Source organism: Pinus tabuliformis, chromosome 8, assembly GCF_031772625.1.
Source record: "Pinus tabuliformis cultivar Carrire ecotype Pingquan chromosome 8, CPIR1, whole genome shotgun sequence".
NCBI lineage: Eukaryota > Viridiplantae > Streptophyta > Pinopsida > Pinales > Pinaceae > Pinus > Pinus tabuliformis.
The window spans coordinates 1196512460-1196532625 of NC_142294.1; positions in this window are offsets into that span (position 1 = coordinate 1196512460).

The window sequence follows — 20166 nt, forward strand, 5'->3', positions numbered from 1 at the left end:
GCAGGTGGCCTTTGTTCTACCTGCTTTGCAATGCAGGTACACCATGGAGGAGTTGAGTTTCAGCGCAGAAGCCTAGTGGAGCACCTGCTTTGATTTCAGGATTGCTTGTTTTTTAGTGTTTTCAGGTGGAGAACTGATCTGAGAGCTGTTGGTTTGCTGATCTTGTTCCTCTAGGGGTAGGAACATCATGTTTAGGGACTTTGGATCCCTTGGATTATTGACAATTCATGCCTGATGCTGCAAGGCACAAAATTGTCTATAACAGATGCCCCCTAAAGTATGAGGTCGTTTATCGGGTGAAATGCTTTATTAGGAGGATCCAAAGTTCATTCAATCTGCTGAGAAGTGTCCTGTAATAAGATACAATACAATACATTATTTTTCATACTTTTTCATGATCTAGCTGAGGCGGGCATTCCCATGCTCAGCTTTATAAATTCATTTTGGTACATAGCACAGACGATCGTCTAATGATAGACTGATAATTCTCTGCTGAAATTATCATCCTTTGAGAAGGATGATCATCTGCTGCAATGATGTACATATCAAATGTCTTTATATCCTGAATATATATCGCAGCCCGGATGGATGAAACTAGATCCGGGGTCTTCAATCTCTTCCGATCTTCACTCGATGTACAAGTCGATCCATGTGAGAATTTCTTGAAGTCGAACATGGAAAGACATCGCTTGATTACCGGTCAATGATGTAAACCGTTAACAAGCGCGAGAGGAATCACCGATAAGGATGATGACCCTCAAGGTACGGCAGTACAATTCACATGGTGGGAATAAAGGACTTGGCGTCGACCACCATGCAAAATCTTCTCGTCGAAGGTCATTGATGTATACCTGTCGCCGGAAGTGAGAAACTTGCAATTGAGGCATGCAAGCTTCAAAGTACTGAAGGGGTTGTTCCTAGATCAACTCCTTGGATAATGAGCTGATGTCGACAAGGAGCGATCCGTCAAAGGAGGGCCTTAATGAATCCCACATCAGTGACACGGAACGGAGCTAGTGATTGTGATGAGGTGAAAACAAACTGTGATGTATGATTCAGGGTGGCGGTCATGAAATGGATGAAGGACAATGTATGGCAGTGGATGGGACACGGTTGACTCTTTGCAGAACAACATCTCTTGAACATATAACGACACTGATGTGATGGATTGGTAGCATTACCCCAAATGTGGATGGTGTGGCGAGGACCATGGTGATGAGACCGGTGAATGAAACAACCCAACCCGATGTGGTACGGAGGACAAAGTGTCATGTTCAAGAGCGACTTGCTACCATTAAAGCTGTGAGGTTCTCCCAATTTTTCCCCAGTCATTGCTGACCAGTACCTCTTTATTTTTATCAAGCTTGAGGAGGATAACATATGCTTGTTCTATAACCTGCCCTTCGGGCAAGCCCATCGCTATGTTTTAACGAGCCTAGCGATAGGGAAACTCGTTCTCGTCTAAAGACAAGTTTGTCGCTATTTAATGAATTTAACGAGTCTAACGACAAGGATAACTCGGTCCTTTTCATTTTTAGAGAGTCTGAAAAGGTACATAAAGTCAACTCCAGAATTCCTTTTTCGTCATCTAATCCCTTAAGTCCGAAAAAGTATAAAACAATACAGAAGGGATGAATTTTCGATTGCTTTAACGAGCCGAAAAAAACAAGCGCTCGATCTTTTTGTGCAATAATCCCTCAGGTCCAAAAAGATTAAAATCTAGAGGAGGGATAGCTCTTCCGGTCGTTTAACGAGCTGGAAGGCCAAAACTCGGCAAACTTTTCATATTTTACGAGTCAGGAGAAAAGAGCTCAAAGAAGACTCGTCTTTTGAGGAACGAGTGATAAACAGGGATAGCAGCAGATTCCAGGTACAGGTTGGAATTTTCCAATCACAGCAGTGGCACAAGGATGGCTAAGTGAAATCACTCTTCGCAGCTGTTCCTCAAAATGGGTAAACAAACATATGGAGATGAACGATTGGCCAAATGAACGGATGGAGGTGAGACTGCAAGAACACGACCAAGGGCTTTAATATGGCTGTCAAAGGTTACATTTACCAAGGTTATTTACCGGTTCAATTTTTCTGGGTGAGCTTGAACTCTAGGGGAAGATTGCTCACAACTTATGTTTATTTTTTAACGAGCATGAACTATGTGCTAAAACTGCTCGGATCTTGCGTTTATTTTCTAACGAGCATGAACTGTGTGCTAAAACTGCTCGATTATACCAGTCTTAATACAAGGAACGCCTCAGGTGAGGTAGTCATATTTAAGGAGCTATACCTCACTAGTTACTCCAATTTGGCAAGTTTTAACTTTTGCCCCACATCCTTTCTTTATGCAAGCTGGAAACGGCTAATCCTACGAGTTTAACGGGTTAGACCTACAGGTTTAAAGGGAGGACCTAAAAATTTAAAAAATAAATAGTCGTCCCGTGCTTGCACTCCAAAAGGTTCGCATGCCCCCAGGTATCAAGTATAATTTCAAGGCCACCCCTCCTCTGTCCCACCTCTGTTTTTCTACTTGTCGTCTTGCTATATTTTTAACGATACTTGTCTTCTCGTTATTTTTCGGTGTCGACGGTACTTGTCTTCCCATCAGTTCACTTTTTTATTTTTGCAAGATCGCAACAGATAAAACATTGGCGTTACGGAGGGAGGTTTGTCTCTTACTTATTATCCGAAAAATGGTTTTGTTCGCTGCCGCAAACTAAACTCTTTTTTCCGGCGATGTCTATTACTAGGTTACTAAAGATGGTGACCACTTGTTGCAGCAATTTCATCTCTTTCTTTGGAGGCTGCCCCTACTTATCCTTCAAAACATATGTTTTAATGGGTGAGGCTTGCCTTCAAAGATGGTGGCTACTTGCCGCCACAAATGGATCTCCTCCCTCGGCATCCTACTTACCTAGACAAGGGGAGCGAGAAGCTGATTATCTCACTCACATAACTTTGACAAAAGAACTTTATCCTAGAACAACCCTCTCTTCCATGCCGGACGGGGTACGGACTAGTCATATTCTTCTGCGGAAATTAACTTTATACCCAAGGTTTTCTCTGCCCAAGGCAGGCCAGGGTGCATGCCCCCTGGATCCCAGTTCTTTCTTCCGAATCACTCGCATTCATCGGGAAGTAGAACCGGGGGTGGAGGCATTCCTTGAGTGAATAAACCGTTAAGGGATGGTATTTGACTATTTGCGATGCGTGATCCTGGAAATGAAAGTTGGTCTACGAGCTTGACCATTCTTCCTTCGTGCGGAAAACACATAACTCTGAAGAGTGAGGACACTATCGCCTCCATGCAATATATATAGTCTCGTCCAAGGAGTAAGTTATACACCAAGGGTCCCTGGACGACCATGACGTTCATATGAACTGTCTTCCCCTTAAATGTAACGGGAACATTGGGGAGAATCCCTAACGGGCGACTGGTTCCTTTATCAAAACCTGATAGATTTCTCATCTCAGGTAAAGCGCTGGGGAACCCAGTGCTTTCCAAGCAATAGAGGAAAGGATACTCACAGATGCCCCTTCATCAATGATAGTGCCAGCCATCACCATTCTGTAGATTTGGACGATGATTCTGAATGGGATACTGGCTGGTAACCGGGGTCTGCCTAGTTGATTCCAATCAAAGGACACAACCAGGTTGCTTGGTGGTGGGACCGAATACACGGCCGGATACGACCCTGACGATGTTCCTTCCTGCGATAAAGGAATGGGCGCGTTGCCCTGATGCTCATCAGAGTCTGTGTTGATGAAAAGAATCTGGATGGTGTCATCCTTGTTCTCTTCAGTGAGGGTGTCATTTGAAGATGAATCTTCAACGACGGTGTCATTTGAGGATGAAACCTCTGAAGGAAGAACCGGGTCAACTGCCGTTTCGACCTTTAGACTTTCGTCTGGTCTGGATTCAGTAGGTTCATTCTCAATGACCGACACTTCAGCTGACCACTTGATCGGGCCAGCTGGATTTTCAACTATCGAGGGACTTGGCACGATTTTTTGGTATCCAGGAGGAAGTCGTAACGGTGAAACCGGACGATCTTCCAAAACTCTCTTCGCCTCATCTAAGAATGGACAACGGTGGATGCCGTGATCGCCTTCACACAGTCTGCAGGGTGATCTTGGTCTCCCTCTTTGTCCTTCACTCTCGGTAGTTGACGGAATGCAATCAACATGTCTATCAGAGGTTGATGCTACCGGATTGTGCAACCTGGGGGACCAGTCCATTAGTATCCGGGGAATACAAGGACAGTCACGGTGGAAGTGGGTCCCTTTGCAAATGACACATGGCGATTTAGGCCCGGTCGGTGCAGTGTGTGGATTTTTGTCAGATGTCTTTTGCTTGCCCCCAGTCGCCTTTGCCTTAGGCTCCTTCTGCTTCTTTTCTTTCTTCTTCTTCTCCTTCTTCTCCATGGGAGGCTGACTTTTGCCGGCTCTACCTTGCGAAGATGAAGGATCAGAGGAAGAATTGTAAGAAGTGGAAGGCTGGTGGGTAGCTCTAGACTGGTCTGACTGTTGATTCGACTGCTCAGGATTAGTGGTGATCTGAACTACATTAGTTGAAAAGAGCCATACAGGTAGGCCAATTGTCAATCCTGGAAGTGACAATGTGGCCATATGAGGCGCACCAACATCTCCCCAAGAGGAGAAGGGATTGGGACTTCCACCAAGGTGACTTCCTTGGTTGGTGGGCCCCATACTTTTCAACTGAAAGATCAACATGGGAATAACAGGTGATTATGTTCCGATTAAAATAAATTTTATTAACGACGCTTTAGACACAACTTTGCTTTTTCATGTTTTAAGAGTCGAGAAAAAGCTAAAGATGAATCTAGTCTCCTTCGATGTTTTAACGAGCCCGAAGTGACAAATGCTCGGATGGAATTTTTCAGTTATAGAGTTTGAAAAAGGCCAAAAGAAACTACTCTGGAGTTCTAGGCAAAGGGTGTGCCAAACTTTTCGCGAAACCACAGAATACGTTTTACGGTACGGGTGGTTGATCTTCGTGAATGCTGTGTTCACTGCATCGCGATCAGTAGGGCGGCCGACACGGCTTCCTATGGATAAAGGCTTTGATCCTATAGGGGTCTCCCAATATATATGCGACGGTACGTGGGAGCACAAGTCCGTATTAGTGCCACCGACTCTCAGGAGGAATCACCCACCTTCGTAGAGATCGACAGTCACTATGTTTAACGACACCGGAACACGTCTCTACCTAGACCTCTATGTGTTTGCGTTATGTTACAAAGCGTTGTTATGTAAATTGAATTTATTTTAATGTTGATCTTGTTTAGCAGTTTGCCTTTAAGGATCACCACGAGATGTATGTAACAAATTCCTGAATGCAGTCTAAGATGAGAAGCAAACTTTTCAATCTTTCAACTTTGAAAATCTTAACTACTGAGGGAAAAGAAAGACAAATCTTTTCACACAGATCATAGAGCACACACTAATGCAATTTTTCCTAAATCAGTATGCAAACAGTCAAATGCAAAATGCACAATGCATGTATTTTCTTTTCCCTTTCTTAATGTTGATGTATTACAAAAAGAAAGTTGTTATATAACTTTGATTTCGATTTCAAGCGAAAGTAAACAAGCTTGTCCAAAATCAAAAGACACCTTAAGATTTACTTGTTTAATCACTGGAAATACATGAAATCAAACCATAATGACGAAAGTAAAAAGACTAATCAGCTATGGACAGCAAACAAGCTAACTCTTTAGACCAGCAAAATGCCTAACACGGGTTCAGATCTAAGAGGCCAAAGCAAGACTAGTTCACTTTCGTTATGGGAAATTGTAAATGATGTAAGAAATACAAAAGAACAAGTACAATTTCGTTATATAACAGAGGCGGAATGATGGCAAGTAAGGTTGGTTTCAGAACAGGTACAAGACTGGTAACTGGCTACAAAATCTATAGTGAAAACATGCAAGAAAAAGGGAGGAAACCCCAAATGCACAAGGCAAAATTGGGCCAACGCAGGTGCTGCACAGCCAGTCTGGCTCTCAGCGCAGGTAGCCCCTTCGGGACCTGCGTTGCAAAGCAGGTAGCCTGTGTACTACCTGCTTTGGAAAACGAAAGTTGCGTTTTCTCAGTTTCCGGGTCACAATTTTCTCAAAAATTCACAGTTTTTGCTCAAATCAGAACCTATCAGTCAAGCACACACTAAGGGATGACAAGGAAGATGAAAAGCTATCACTAAGAGCTTACAAGGATCCTTGTAGATCAGCTCTTCAAATCATGAACATGCTCAGAAATGAGCTAGAGTAGCTGCCCTCTACTTCGCTTTTGATATAGTCAAAAGCTTTTCGATTTGGTACTCTTTTGTTCAGGAAATGAATAGCAAAATACTACAAACAATCAAACAGATACGATCCCCAGCGGAGTCGCCAGTTTGTTGTAGGGAAAAGTATCTGATTTGGATGACCCTATCCCACTCTAAGGGTGATAGTACCTCAGCAACAACTGTAAATAAAACTACTTAAGGTTTACTTCTTTATGAAAGCAAGAGAGAATGAAGAAATGCACTAACCGTTGCCTTGCGCTTAATATTTGCTCCAATCTCTTCTCTTTACTGCTTGCTCCTAGCTCTTTGCTCTTTTGCTGGCCCAGCTACAATGAGATCCTGCAAAATAACAAAGAAGGAAACTACAAGAAGCATGCAATCATAACTGATTCAAGGATTAGCATAAATCAAATATACAATTATCACAATACATCGTTGAAACAAGTGCATATAGAAGAACCTCAATAGCTTTTATTAATGGAAGAAGTAAAGTTTTGAGAGTGTTACAACCATTGAAGGCCCCAATCCAGCAACACCTCCCAACAGAAAGAATTTCTCCTCTTCACCTCCTTCAAGCAATCACCCAATAGTTCTATAGTGAAACCAACAGCATATCATTACTTTGCACAAAATTCCAGCCTCCTGAGCTCATAGGAGAGAGCTCAATATATAGATGAATTGAGAAAGGATGAGTCAACTTGCAACTGATGTGTAGCTGCCTTGTGTCCTCTCTCTCTTCAGTTGATCTTCAGTTCTTGAGTCCACTTGGAGAACCTTGCTTCCACTTGGAGAAACAGAGCCTCTGACTCATCACAAGGCGAAATCCCTGATCCAAGTGTCATTTTTGGAAGATTCCAGAGCAATGACTCAGTGTGCCACTTGTCCCATCTCGCTCAGCGCAGGTGGCCTTTGTTCTACCTGCTTTGCAACGCAGGTACACCATGGAGGAGTTGAGTTTCAGCGCAGAAGCCTAGTGGAGCACCTGCTTTGATTTCAGGATTGCTTGTTTTTTAGTGTTTTCAGGTGGAGAACTGATCTGAGAGCTGTTGGTTTGCTGATCTTGTTCCTCTAGGGGTAGGAACATCATGTTTAGGGACTTTGGATCCCTTGGATTATTGACAATTCATGCCTGATGCTGCAAGGCACAAAATTGTCTATAACACATATGCATTGAGAAACCATTGTCAACATACCATACGTTTATGTTGCTTTGAGCCTTGAGAGTGAGAGCACACCTTTCATTCTTCCTTTTCCATACTTGTTCATTTTGATTTTGCGAGAATTCCTTTGAAGAAATTCCAAGTCTACAATCTTTGGTCAAGTGTCCAAAATTGTTACATTTGTAACATTCGACATCATCTCTCAAATGATCAAATCTATTGATATTCTGCTGAGTTCTGGAATATCCATTTCTGAGAGATCTCCTAGAATTATATTCATTCCAAACATACATGTGACATTCTGCAGCTCTATGTCCAAACCTTCCACATGAATAACAATGACCATAAAATATAGGTTGATACCTGGGAGGAAATCTTCTTTGAGGAATTGTCTTCCAAGGTTCTTCCTGCGAGTCTTGATCTCTTGATCTAGCTGGGAGATCTACCTACTTGGTAGATTTTGCATATCCATCTTCTTTAGTTGTCATAGAAGGACTTGACTCCTTTTTGAATTTTTCTTTGTAACCAAGACCAGTCTTGTCGCTACATGATTGCTGGTTGTTGATGAGTTCGTCCAAAGTATTTGAGTTGTTGGCGTAGTTTTGAAGATTTTTTCCATTTTTTACTTCCTTTCGTAAAGAAATGATTTCAGCTTCCAATTCTTCTCTTTCCTTGTTGCTTTCCTTTAATTCTTTCTTGAGTGATTCTTCAATTCGTTTGTATTCTTCAACATTGATTTTAAGATTTAGGACTTGTTCCCTTTCTATCTTTAATTCGTCTTCAAGAGTGTTGACGTGCTTCTTCTCGGCCTTGAGCTCTTTGATAACCCTGATCACTTCGTTTTGAAATTCAACCTCAGTCATTTCTTCTTCTTCGTCAAGTGCCTCTTGCTTATTGTGCTTGGCCATAAACAATACTCTTCTGTTGAATTCTTCTTCGTTATCGTTGTCTTCTTCAGATGAGGAGCTATCTTCTTTGGAGAAGAAACTTTTCTTAAACCATTTCTTCTTTCCTTGCTTGTTGAACTTCCTAGGACTTTTCTTTCCTTTCATAACAACCTCATTTTTGTGAGGACATTTGGTTGCAAAATGACCAACCTCACCATAGTCAAAACATATTAATGGAATTTTACCTTTGAATTTTCCCATGCCTTTTCTCATTTTCCGCGTGAAATAGGAAAACTCTTTATTTGAGAATTCTTCATCTTCTTCCTTTTCCTCATCCTTAAAATTGCAAGTTTTTGGTTTCGGAGTCTGCTTGTCCTTACTATTCTTCTTGGATGCGGAAAATTTTGTTTCTAAGTGAGATGTGTCATCCTCTTCTTCAATCCTTATTTCATATGTCGTAAGAATTCCATGCAATTCATCTATGCTGAGATTGGTCAAATTCGATCTATCTTCCAAGGAAGATACCTTAGGGTTAAATCTTGCTAGCAAGGTTCTGAGGATCTTTCAGACAACAGTTTTTGTTTCAACAAGTTTTCGCAAACCTTCCAATGTATTTTTCATTTCATCAACACGCTAAAAGTATGCATCAATATCTTCATCTTCCCTCATTTTGAGTTGCTCAAAATTTTCCCTGAAGATTTGAAGCTTTTCTTCTTTCACCTTTGAGTCACCTACATATATATTTTCAAGTTTGCCCCATACCTCTTTAGCAGTTTTGCAACTCAATACCTTAAGATAAACAGATTTCATAAGCCCATTGATAATAAGATCTTTAGCGGGATCACAAGCCCATGGAAGCGGAAACCGGGGGTACAGACGGAGGAAAGTAGGAACACACCAGAGCACAGAGGCAGGCAGAAACGCAGGAGGAAGTTAGAAGAGAGAATCGTATAGGAGTATATAGTCAGAAGACTAACCCCAGCAGTAGGACTAGACCATGTAAACCTAAGGCATCCATCACACCACGAGTGGTGTTAAGTGATCCAGCACTACAGGCGCACAGGGAGCACATGGCGACTTATGTAGTGATATGCAATTTCATGGGGTTTTGGCCAATGGAGAAGGCACTACACGCATGGATAAAGAACCATTGGAAACCTAAGGGTGAAATAGATCTACACCTTGGATCCAAGGGTTTCTTCACAATTGTGTTTACGAACCTAGTGGATAGAGACAGGGTGTTTGAAGGAGGACCTTACTTCTATGTGGCTGCAGGCCTCTATATGAGGCCATGGGTAATGAACTTTGTTCCAGAGTGAGAAACATTTACTTCGGTGCTGGTATGGGTAAGACTATATTCCCTACCTCTAGATTACTGGCTGCCAGAATCATTAAAAGCCATAGGTAATAAACTAGGGCATTTTTTGAAAATATCAGAAGCCACTCTATGAGGAAAATATACCTCCTTTGCCAGAATATGCGTGGAAATGGACCTTTCTGGGGCTTTGTTGGATGAAATAATTCTAAAAGTTTATGATGAGGAATGGGTACAGGCAGTGGACTATGATCATGTACCCTTTAGATGTCGCAAATGCCATGAACACGGGCACCTCTTCAAAGACTACCCTTTAAGTAAAATGGAGAGCAGTATCAAAACAACCTCAGGTAAAGATACTGAAAGCTTTACCAAGGTGGGGGGCAGAGGAAAAGAAGGGAGAAAAAACCAAAAGAAATCTATGAGGAAAAGCAGCCTAGTCATAATAGGTTCAAGATATTAGAAGAAGAAGAGGGGGATGAGAGAACGAATCAAGTAATGAAGGACAATCATGTTGAGAAGGAAAAGGATGAGAATATGGGGGGCAGACCTAATAAAAACTAGCAAAGGGAGGATCAGCCAAGCACTTTGGAACCTGATAGGGACCAAGAGATGACCCCAAGCAAAGTAGGTACGGAGGATCATGAACTGTAGGAAATTCATTAAAGGGAGCATCTCGATCTAGAAAAGTTCCTGGAGGAAGGAACAACCAAAGGAGTGGATTCTCTACCTCAAGATGAATTTAATAGAGTACAACAGCTTTTCCTTTGGAGAACGCAGGCAAAGGGTGCAGGGATCAAAAGAAACTATGATAGTCAGGATAATGGAGGGGTTAAAACTATGGAGGCAACAGGGGGACAAGCTCCCAAGAACCCAGGAAGGAAAAGAGGAAGAAAAAAACAGAATGAGCTACTGATTGAATGTGGAAAACTCATGATCAACTCAAGTAAGATGAAAGACCTAACTAGTTACTCCTTTACAAATCTTTCTTAATGAAGCTTACAACATGGAATATTAGGGGTCTAGGAAGCAAAAGGAAACAAAGAAATCTCAGCAATAGAATGAAAGTAGAAAAAAAAGATATGATATTTATCCACGAAACAAAATGTTCAATAGAAAAAATAAGAGAAATACACAAAAAATGGCTCATTAAATATGAATATCTAGAAGTTAAAGCAGATAAAACAGCAGGAGGAATTCTCACACTTTGGAACCCTTAGAAGTTAGGAATCCTAGATGTTGAAGCATCCAAGAACTATCTTTCAGTGGTCATCCAACCTTTAGGGGACAAGGAAGTTTATTTGATCACAAATGTTTATGGTCCACAAAAGCCTGAAGACAAACTCAGGCTTCTTACCTCACTGGAGGAATTAAGAAACAGGCATTTGAGTATCCCATGGATTCTGGGAGGGGACTTTAACATGATCAGGTCCCTATCGGAAAAAAAAGGTGGAACCAAAGCACTAGGCAGAGATTCCATAGCATTTCAGGAGTTCATAAACAACATGAGGCTAGTAGATACAGAGACAAGTAATGGTATCTTCACCTGGAATAATAAAAGGGGAGGAGAGTCTCAAGTGGCCTCAAAACTGGACAGATTTATTATCTCGAAGAACCTCATCCTTATAGGCCCTAACTTGTCAGCTACAATACTCCCTTTTGGTGGCTCGGATCACTGACCTATTCAACTTGAAGCGTCCTTTATAGGAACTCCAAGAAAAATACCTTTCAGGTTTGAAAACATTTGGCTTACCCATCCTAACTTTATCAGCAATATTGAAAAATGGTGGACAGAGGATATACAAGTTCAGGGAACTAAAATGTTCCTCCTGCATAAAATATTGAAACACATCAAACTCCGGCTTAAAGATTGGAAGAGGAATGAGTTTGGCAACATTCTTGAAGCCAAAAAAGTAGTTGAAAGGAAGCTACATGAAATTAACCAGATCCTCATTACAGATGGCTTCAACGAGGAGAGAAAGGAACTAGCTGATCATCATCAACAGGAATGGGAAGGATTATGCAAGCAAGAGGAGATATTCTGGAAACAGAAATCAAGGGTACAATGGTTAAAAGAAGGAGAAAGGAATACATGGTTTTTTCACAAATCCACCATGGATCACAGGTCTCACAACAAGATTTCAAAAATCAAAGATTCTCAAGGAAATCAACTCAATACCCACAAAGATATAGAAGTTGCTCTGGTTCAACATTTCCAAGGCATAGCGGAGGAACCTCTCTTAGATAGATCACAATTCATCAATGAATTTACAAAACACATTCCTAAGCTTGTGACAAGAGAAGACAATTATAATTTAAACAAACCAGTGGATGAAGAGGAGGTCAGCAGAGTCATCAAAGAGATGTAGAAAGGAAAAGCGCCAGGTCCGTATGGTTTCAATGTTGACTTCTTTAAAGCATGTTGGGGAATAGTCAAGCGCGATATCATCGATGTGGTGGAGGACTCAAGGAAAAACAAAAAAAAATTGAAGGCGCTCAAATCCTCTTTCATATCCTTGATTCCAAAGCAGGATAATGCTATGACACCAGACAAATTTAGACCAATAGCATTATGCAATGTGGTCTACAAAATTATTTCCAAAATAATTGCCAACAGGCTTAAGCCCCTTCTTCCAACTCTCGTGTCTGAGGAGCAAACTGGATATGTGGAAGGCAGGCAAATTCTCAACAATATCATCCAAGCTCACGAGGTGGTTCACTCACTTAAGAGCAATAAGCAGGCAGGAATGATTATACAACTTGACCTAGAAAAGGCTTATGATAAGCTAAGCTGGGCTTACATCAGGGAAGTTCTAAAAGCTTATGGCTTCGACCATAACTGGATAAGATGGGTAATGGCCCTTGTAACTACCTCCAATTTTTCTATCCTGTTAAATGGTTCACCATCCACAACCTTTAAACCTTCGAGAGGTCTCAGACAAGGAGATCCTCTCTCACCCTTCCTCTTTATTCTCATGATGGAAGGGCTTGGAAATGCTATCAAATCTGCCAAAGTTGAAGGCCAAATCCAGGGTCTCAAACTCACCAGGAATGGAGATGCTTTGACCCATCAACAATTTGTGGACGATACCATGCTGCAGGGTACACCCACAGTCAAGGAAGCTCTAGCCTACAAACAAATCCTAAACGATTTTTCAATGGCTGCGGGTACTGACATTTCCATTCAGAGAAATATTCCTAGAATTCTTGGCTTTCAAAGAGATATGTTGCCCTCCAAATATTTGGGAGTACCTCTAACAGATAAACCTCTGAGCAAGGCAGTTTGGGAGCCTGTGACCAATAAGGTCCAGGACAAAATCCGGAAATGGACACACAGGTCTTTGAATTTAGTAGGATGACTAGTGCTCACAAAAGTTGTCCTACAAACAGTTCCCATCTTTATGTTTTCAGCCCTTCCAGCTCCTAAAGGGGTTATGCAACAATGCAGAAATATCCAAAGAGATTTTCTTTGGGGCAAAGGAGAAGAGAAAAAAAAATGGGCTTTGGTAGCCTGGGAAAAGATCTGTAAACCTAAGACACATGGAGGTTTGGGTCTTGATGACCCTGACATACTTAACAGAGTTTGGGGGGAAAAACTATGGTGGAGATGGCTAAAAGATTCGGCTTCACCTTGGGCCAAAATTTGGAAACAGAAATATGCAGACAATTGGCAAGAAAGGGATCACATTAGAATGTTTGGGCTCATCAAAGGCTCCCACATTTGGAACAAAGTGTGGGAGAATAGGGACATTGTTCAGAAACATAGTTTCTGGGAAATAAGAGATGGAAACCTTACTTGGTTTTGGGAAGATAATTGGCAACAGGAACCTAAACTGTCAAGACAAGAATTCACTAATCTCAAGAACGATATTGACAACAAAGGGGTTACTTAGGGTAAGTGACTTTTGGGATCAGGAAAGAAGTGAGGGAAAATGGAGAATATGGAAGAACCTGATACACAGTGATGACTCCCCATTGAAGGCACAGGCAGAAGCTTTAACAGCCATCTTGGAATAGAGAAAGATTTTGACATCAGCAGATTCAGACCAGCTGAGATGGGGCAAAAACAATGAAGGCAACTTTAACCTCAAAGAGGCCAAGCGCATAGCCCTTGGGCTTGACTTTCCAAACCCTGATTGGGTATGGAAGGACCTATGGCAGAACCAAAGCTGGATTAAAATCAAACTGTTCATGTGGTTAGTGCAACAAAAAAAAATTGACTTGGGAAAACCTTCAAAAAAGAGGGGTATTTGGTCCTGTTAACCCTGAGGTGCAGCGCTACCATTTTGAAGGCTAAAGGAAGGAGATGGTCTGCTTTGCTTTCCTGGAGAGGTCCCCACACGGGCCATCACCCCACTTTCTTCACTCTTCCACTTACATTCTATTCCGCTCATATCCTAACACGACCCTCACATCATTATGAGACCCTCTTTCGCCTTGGCCTTAACTAAATTAACCCAAAAACCCACGAAAACCTTACCTTTCTATCCATACGTGCCCTCCACACATTTCTCGAGGACATCCCGTACCTCCATGTCCCTTCACCGTTAGATCACTCCCACCAATATAACTGCCCACGTTCCAACCAATTGACGAGACATGCTCAATCGATCTCCACCGTTAGAGCACCCCCGCTAGATCTAACGGCTATCGCTCATATCGTGCGGGAAACTAGCGAGAGGAATATCCACCCGATAAAGGCGGTTTTCTCTCTCCTTCGCTACTACTGGCACACAAGGAGTGGCATCGGGCGGACTCCACCCTTTACCGCTTACCCCCTGATGAGCGCCCGATAAAACCATTTCCGCCCAAATGAAACCACCCTAGGCGTTATTGTCCGCGCACCTCCTCCACCCGATAGCCGTCTGATCTGCTCATCTGAGATCAGATGTCTCAGACTTTTTCTGCTCCCACCACGACTTCAGTCCTCCTGTGCGCAATCTCCACCGTCTATTTCCTTCGCTCCAACGGCCCTCGTCCATGATCACCTTGGTTCGCCCTCCGCCGCCTGATCACCATCCTGACCATCAATTCATCTCATCCAACGGCCCATATGCCTCGTACCCCTGCTTCCCATCAGTCACCCAAGGAGGAAAGTGGTTGGCTCTATCAGTATCTGTGGCAAGCGGATCGTTGAACTAAAATAACAGAAAGCATGGCCGAAAGGGGAAAAATAGCAGCACGATGCAGCCGAATTAACAAAAATGATCCTGGAACATCACAACACATCGAGGCACCTAATAGAACGACGAAGTGACCAGAATCGGTTATTGTGTTTGATAGAAACATTGCCCCTATGCTCATGCTGGTCTGATTATGGCATCAAGCAGTTAGAAGCCGGAGGGGATAGATTAAGACATCTCAAGACCTAGAAATCCCGAGAGCATTATAGAAGCCTATAAATGGATGAAAGTTAGAAGGAACAAGGGTTCAACTTCTAGAGACTGTGGATACTCTGTTCCTTGCAACGTCTCATCTTCATTCCAGTAATACAAGCTTCTTTTGCTATTACATGTTCAATGTCCATTTCTCTTCTGTTCTAAGCTTGCACTTGGATGAGTCTATTCATGATTTCTTCTGTGTCTAATGCCAGATAACTGTCATCTTATCTCTGTGTTGATAAAGTGGATTTGCAATTGAACAGGTTATTCATGTTTCTTCTATGTCTAATGCCAAATAACTGTCATCTTATCTCCGTGTTGATAAATTAGATTTGCAAGTGTCATTTACTTCCTGTAGCTAGCCATTCATATATGTTTATGTATTCATCTGCTGGTATAGTCAGTATTCTCCATCTATCTATTGAATCTATAAACTATTGAGCATTAGTGGTCTAAAGCCTTGTCAAGTTGAGGGTGTTCATGCATGTCTGGAGTGAAAACAGAGTTGAAGCAGTTATCTGGCTTGATCCAAACCATCATCCATCCCAATAGTTCAAAGAACAATATCAAAGATTATATGTTACCAGGAATCTTCGAGCTACAACCTAGGAGAGTTTCCTGGAGTGATAACAAAATTGGCGTCGTTGCTGGGGAGAGGAGACTGAAGCTCAGCTTCCCTGGGAGATTATATAAATCCAGCTTTGATGATAGACAAAGTCTAGATGCTATTTTGGTTGTAATCATCTATCTGGCGACTCTACTAGAGGCCAAACCTCTTGGTGACTCCACTTCATAGTTTTGGCTCAGTTTGGGAGGCATACTCAGAGAAATCCTCAGAAGCCACAAGCTGATCCAGTACCTGACCCTGAAAAAATCATCAAAGAAAGAAAGGTATTGCAGAAAGGAGCATCAGGTTCAGGTAAATCTAAACAATCTTCTATATCTCTTCAAGAAAGGCCTGTAATAGAACAAATACATGTCGAGAGTATAGCATCTAACACTAGCAGTGAAGAAAAAATCTCAGAGATTCATAAAGCTCCTTATTCCTTAGGTTCTCCTTTTGTTGTAAGCCCAAAGGAAACCTCACCTCTTATCCATCATACCCCTTTAGTCCTATTAGTCACTCCTCAACCTTTTGTCATTCAGACTTCCAGTAATCTTATAGCCACCACAGCGATGGCAAGTCCACAAGAACCTACCAAAATGGAAAGAATCATAGCTGCTAGGTATGGACGTTTAGTACTGCCCACCCCTTTGAATGCCATGCCTACTAGAGAATATCATAAGTATATGCCTAAGTTCACTGGGACTGAAGGTGTTACTGCTGAAGAACATCTTGAGTCATTCTATAGCTATGCTGATAACCTGGACATTAGTGAAGATGATGTCTGGATGGGAGTCTTTGTCCAAAGCCTAGATGGAGAGGCTAGAAAATGGTTCAAAGAACTGACCCTAAGGTCTATAGTAGATATTGAGGCTTTAGATGATGCATTTCTAAAGCATTGGGGGGATAATAAGGATCTACTCTACTACCACACCGAGTTTGGAAACTTAAAGAGGGAAAATGACGAGTTGTTGTCTGATTTTAATAGGAGGTTTAACCGAATGTATAGCAAGATACCAGCTGAAGTAAAACCCACCACTACCTCTATTAAACTCACCTATGCCAGTGCTTTTGACTCTGACTTCTGCCTACTGTTGAGGGAGAGGCGATGTGCTACTTTGGCTGATATGCAGGATGCAGCCTTGGAAGTAGAATCAAACATCATGGCTGCAGAGAAGCTCAGAGGTAATGTTGATAGAAGGAGACATAGGGGTGAATCTTCATCATCTTCAGACCCCAAGATAGATAAAATGACCAAGATGATAGAGTCACTAGCCTCTGAAATCTCAAAATTAAAGGTTGAGCAGCACCCTGGGAAAGGAAGAGTTCCTAATACCTTTGCTCCTAGAAATCCAAATCCATATAGAAGAGCTAATGAGCAATTGCAGATTCTACAAAGAAGCAAAGATGCCAATGAAGACCAAAGGGTGAAGACCCCTTTCCAGAATGTAGTCATGGAAGAGGAGTAGTTTGAAGAAGATGATGAGATCCATTGTATGGAAGACAAAGGTAGTGCCTCTTTTTGACCTTAGCTGCCTATGAAAAGTCATTATTCAATGACCAGATCAGCCAAGAGTGGGATGGTGAGGCTGTTCTACAAACTAAAGATCAGCAAAGATATAACCTGAGGTCGAAGATGAATAATGCCAAGGAAACCCCTATTCAAAGAGTTGTTGTCCCTGTAGAACAGCAAGCTAATAAGCAGAAGCGACCAGCAGCTGAACCTATCATCCTAAAAGCTCCAGCTCATGAGGTAAGAGGCCTTGACAAGTCTCCTTCTCCTTTCAGTTTTCAATCAAAAGTTTAGAAGCTAAGGATACCTATACCTCTAGTTGAACTAGTGAAGAATGAGTCCTTCAAGAGATCTATCCTAGAGGCCCTTGAGCCCAATGCCATCCAAGCCTCCACTGACTATGTAAACCTGCAAGTTGACAAACCAGCTGTTGTTCTCAGCCCAATGGTTGAAAGTTATGATGACAACTCCCCATCATTCTATATCTCTTTAACTATTCATGACAAAATCCTTCACAACTACCTTCTGGACACAGGAGCCAGCCATAATCTAATGCCCAAGGCTGTCATGGATGAGTTGGGTCTTGACATTACCAAGCCTTATCATGACCTATTTTCTTTTGACTCTAGAAAAGTGAAATGTTTGGGATTAATCAAAGACCTAGCCATCACCTTGTCTCAGCTGCCTATGAAGAGCATGATGATGGATATTGTGGTAGCAGATGTGCCCCCCAAGTTTGGCATGTTGCTTTCCAGAGGTTGGATCAAGAGATTAGGTGGAACATTGCAAAATGATCTATCCTATGCTACTGTCCCAGTTTTTGGAGGTGAGAGTAGGAGATTATACAGAGAAGCTCAGTTGGCTTATATCATCAGTGATGAGAAGAATCCCACTAATCATCCCATCTATGCTATTGACACTGATTTTGGAGCCTGTATTCTTCAAATTGAAGAATCCTAGTTGGCCTCCATGCAGCTAAGGAAACCAGTTGGCCAGATCACAGAGGAAGAAGGCCCACAAATTTGGGACATGTTCTTTGATGGAGCTTGCTCTAAGGAAGCTGCAGGGGCAGGTGTAGTCCTTGTATCCCCCACACAAGAATGCATTCATTTATCTTTCAAGTTAACTTTTCAGGTCACCAATAACATAGCAGAGTACGAAGCTTTGATATTGGGCTTAAACGTTGCTAAAGAAATGGGCATCAAAGGTCTAAAGGTGTTTGGAGATGTAGACCTTATCATTCAGCAGGTGAACAAAACTTTCCAAGCAAAGCATCCAAGGCTAAAAGCATAAAGAGATGAGGTATGGAAGCTCAAGTGTTTTTGTAATAGTTTCAACATTTCTTACATCCCTAGAATGAAGAACCAACTTGTTGATTCCCTTGTTGTGTCTGCTAGCACGTTTATCCCTCCTTTGCCTCCTAAATTGACTTATGAAGTTTAGGTGAAATATAGACCATCTCTACCTGACAATGTCAAATACTGGAAATTTTTTGAAGATGATGATGAGATTAATAGGTTTTTACAAGTCATTGATGAATTTTCTGAAATGCACATTGACCAAGAAAACGAAACCATTGAAGAATGCAACTAGTCCGAGCTAAAGAACAAGATTGGCCAAGATAACATTGTCCAGCTACCTAGTAACCATATACCCAAAGGATTGGTGCCCCTAGAAAATTTGTTTGATCATAATGATGTACCTTATAAGCCCACCAAAAAAGAAAATGAGTCTGTAGTTCATAGACATAATATAGGAAGCCCAGATCATCCAAAGTACATAAATTTGTCCACCCACTTGTCTGCTGCCCAAAGTTCTGAGTATTGCACCCTGATGAAGCAATTTATTGATATCTTTGCTTGGGAGTACAGTGATCTTAAGACCTATGACACAAACATCATTCAGCATAAGATCCCACTAGAGAAGGACACCATCCCTTTTAAGCAGAAGTTAAGACCTATCAACCCTCTCTTACTGCCTTTGATTGAAAAGGAAATTAAGAAATTGTTGGATTCCAAGATCATAGTTCCCCTAAGGTATTCAAAGTGGATAGCTAACCTGGTGGTAGTCATAAAGAAGAATGGGAAAATCAGGCTTTGCATTGACTTCAGGAATCTAAACGAATGCTCTAGAAAAGACAACTACCCCCTGCCTAAGATGGAACACTTGCTGCAAAAAGTTTCAAGGGCTAGAGTCATGTCTTTCTTAGATGGATTTTCAGGTTACAATCATATTGTTGTACATCCAAAGGATCAGGAAAAGACCGCCTTCACTGCTCCTTGGGGCACTTTCATGTACTCCAAGATGCCTTTTGGACTGATGAATGCTGGGGCTACTTTTCAGAGGGCCATGGACATAGCCTTTATGGGAGAGAAGGACAAGTTTGTCCTTATTTACCTTGATGACATAACAGTTTTTTCCAGCAGTCACAAGGACCATTTGCAGCACTTGAAGAAGGTGTTCCTAAAGTGCAGATAGTTTGGAATTTCTGTGAACCCAAAGAAATCACAGATTGCTTTAGAAGAAGGAAAACTTCTGGGACATCTTGTTTCTTCTGAAGGTGTGAAGATTGATCCAGCCAGAATTCAAGCAATTCAGACATTGTCCATCCCGAGGTCAAAAAAGGGACATTCAATCTTTCCTGGGTAAGATTAACTTTGTCAGAAGGTTCATTCCAAACTTTGCAGAGCTAGTGAAGCACATCACTTCCATGTTGAAGAAAGGATCAGAAATGAAATGGACAGATGTTGCAAGAAGCTCTTTTGAAGCCATTAAACGAGCTATCATGGAAGCTCCCACTCTAATCAGTCCAGATTACACCAAGGAGTTTTATATCTTCTCTTTTGCCTCTTATGATACACTTGCAGCAGTTTTGTTATAGAAAAATGATGAAGGTGTAGAGAACTTTGTGGCCTTTTTCAGCAAAACTCTAAGGGATGTTGAACTAAGGTATGACCTTATTGAAAAAAAAGCTTATGCTCTCATAAAATCTTTGAAGGCCTTCA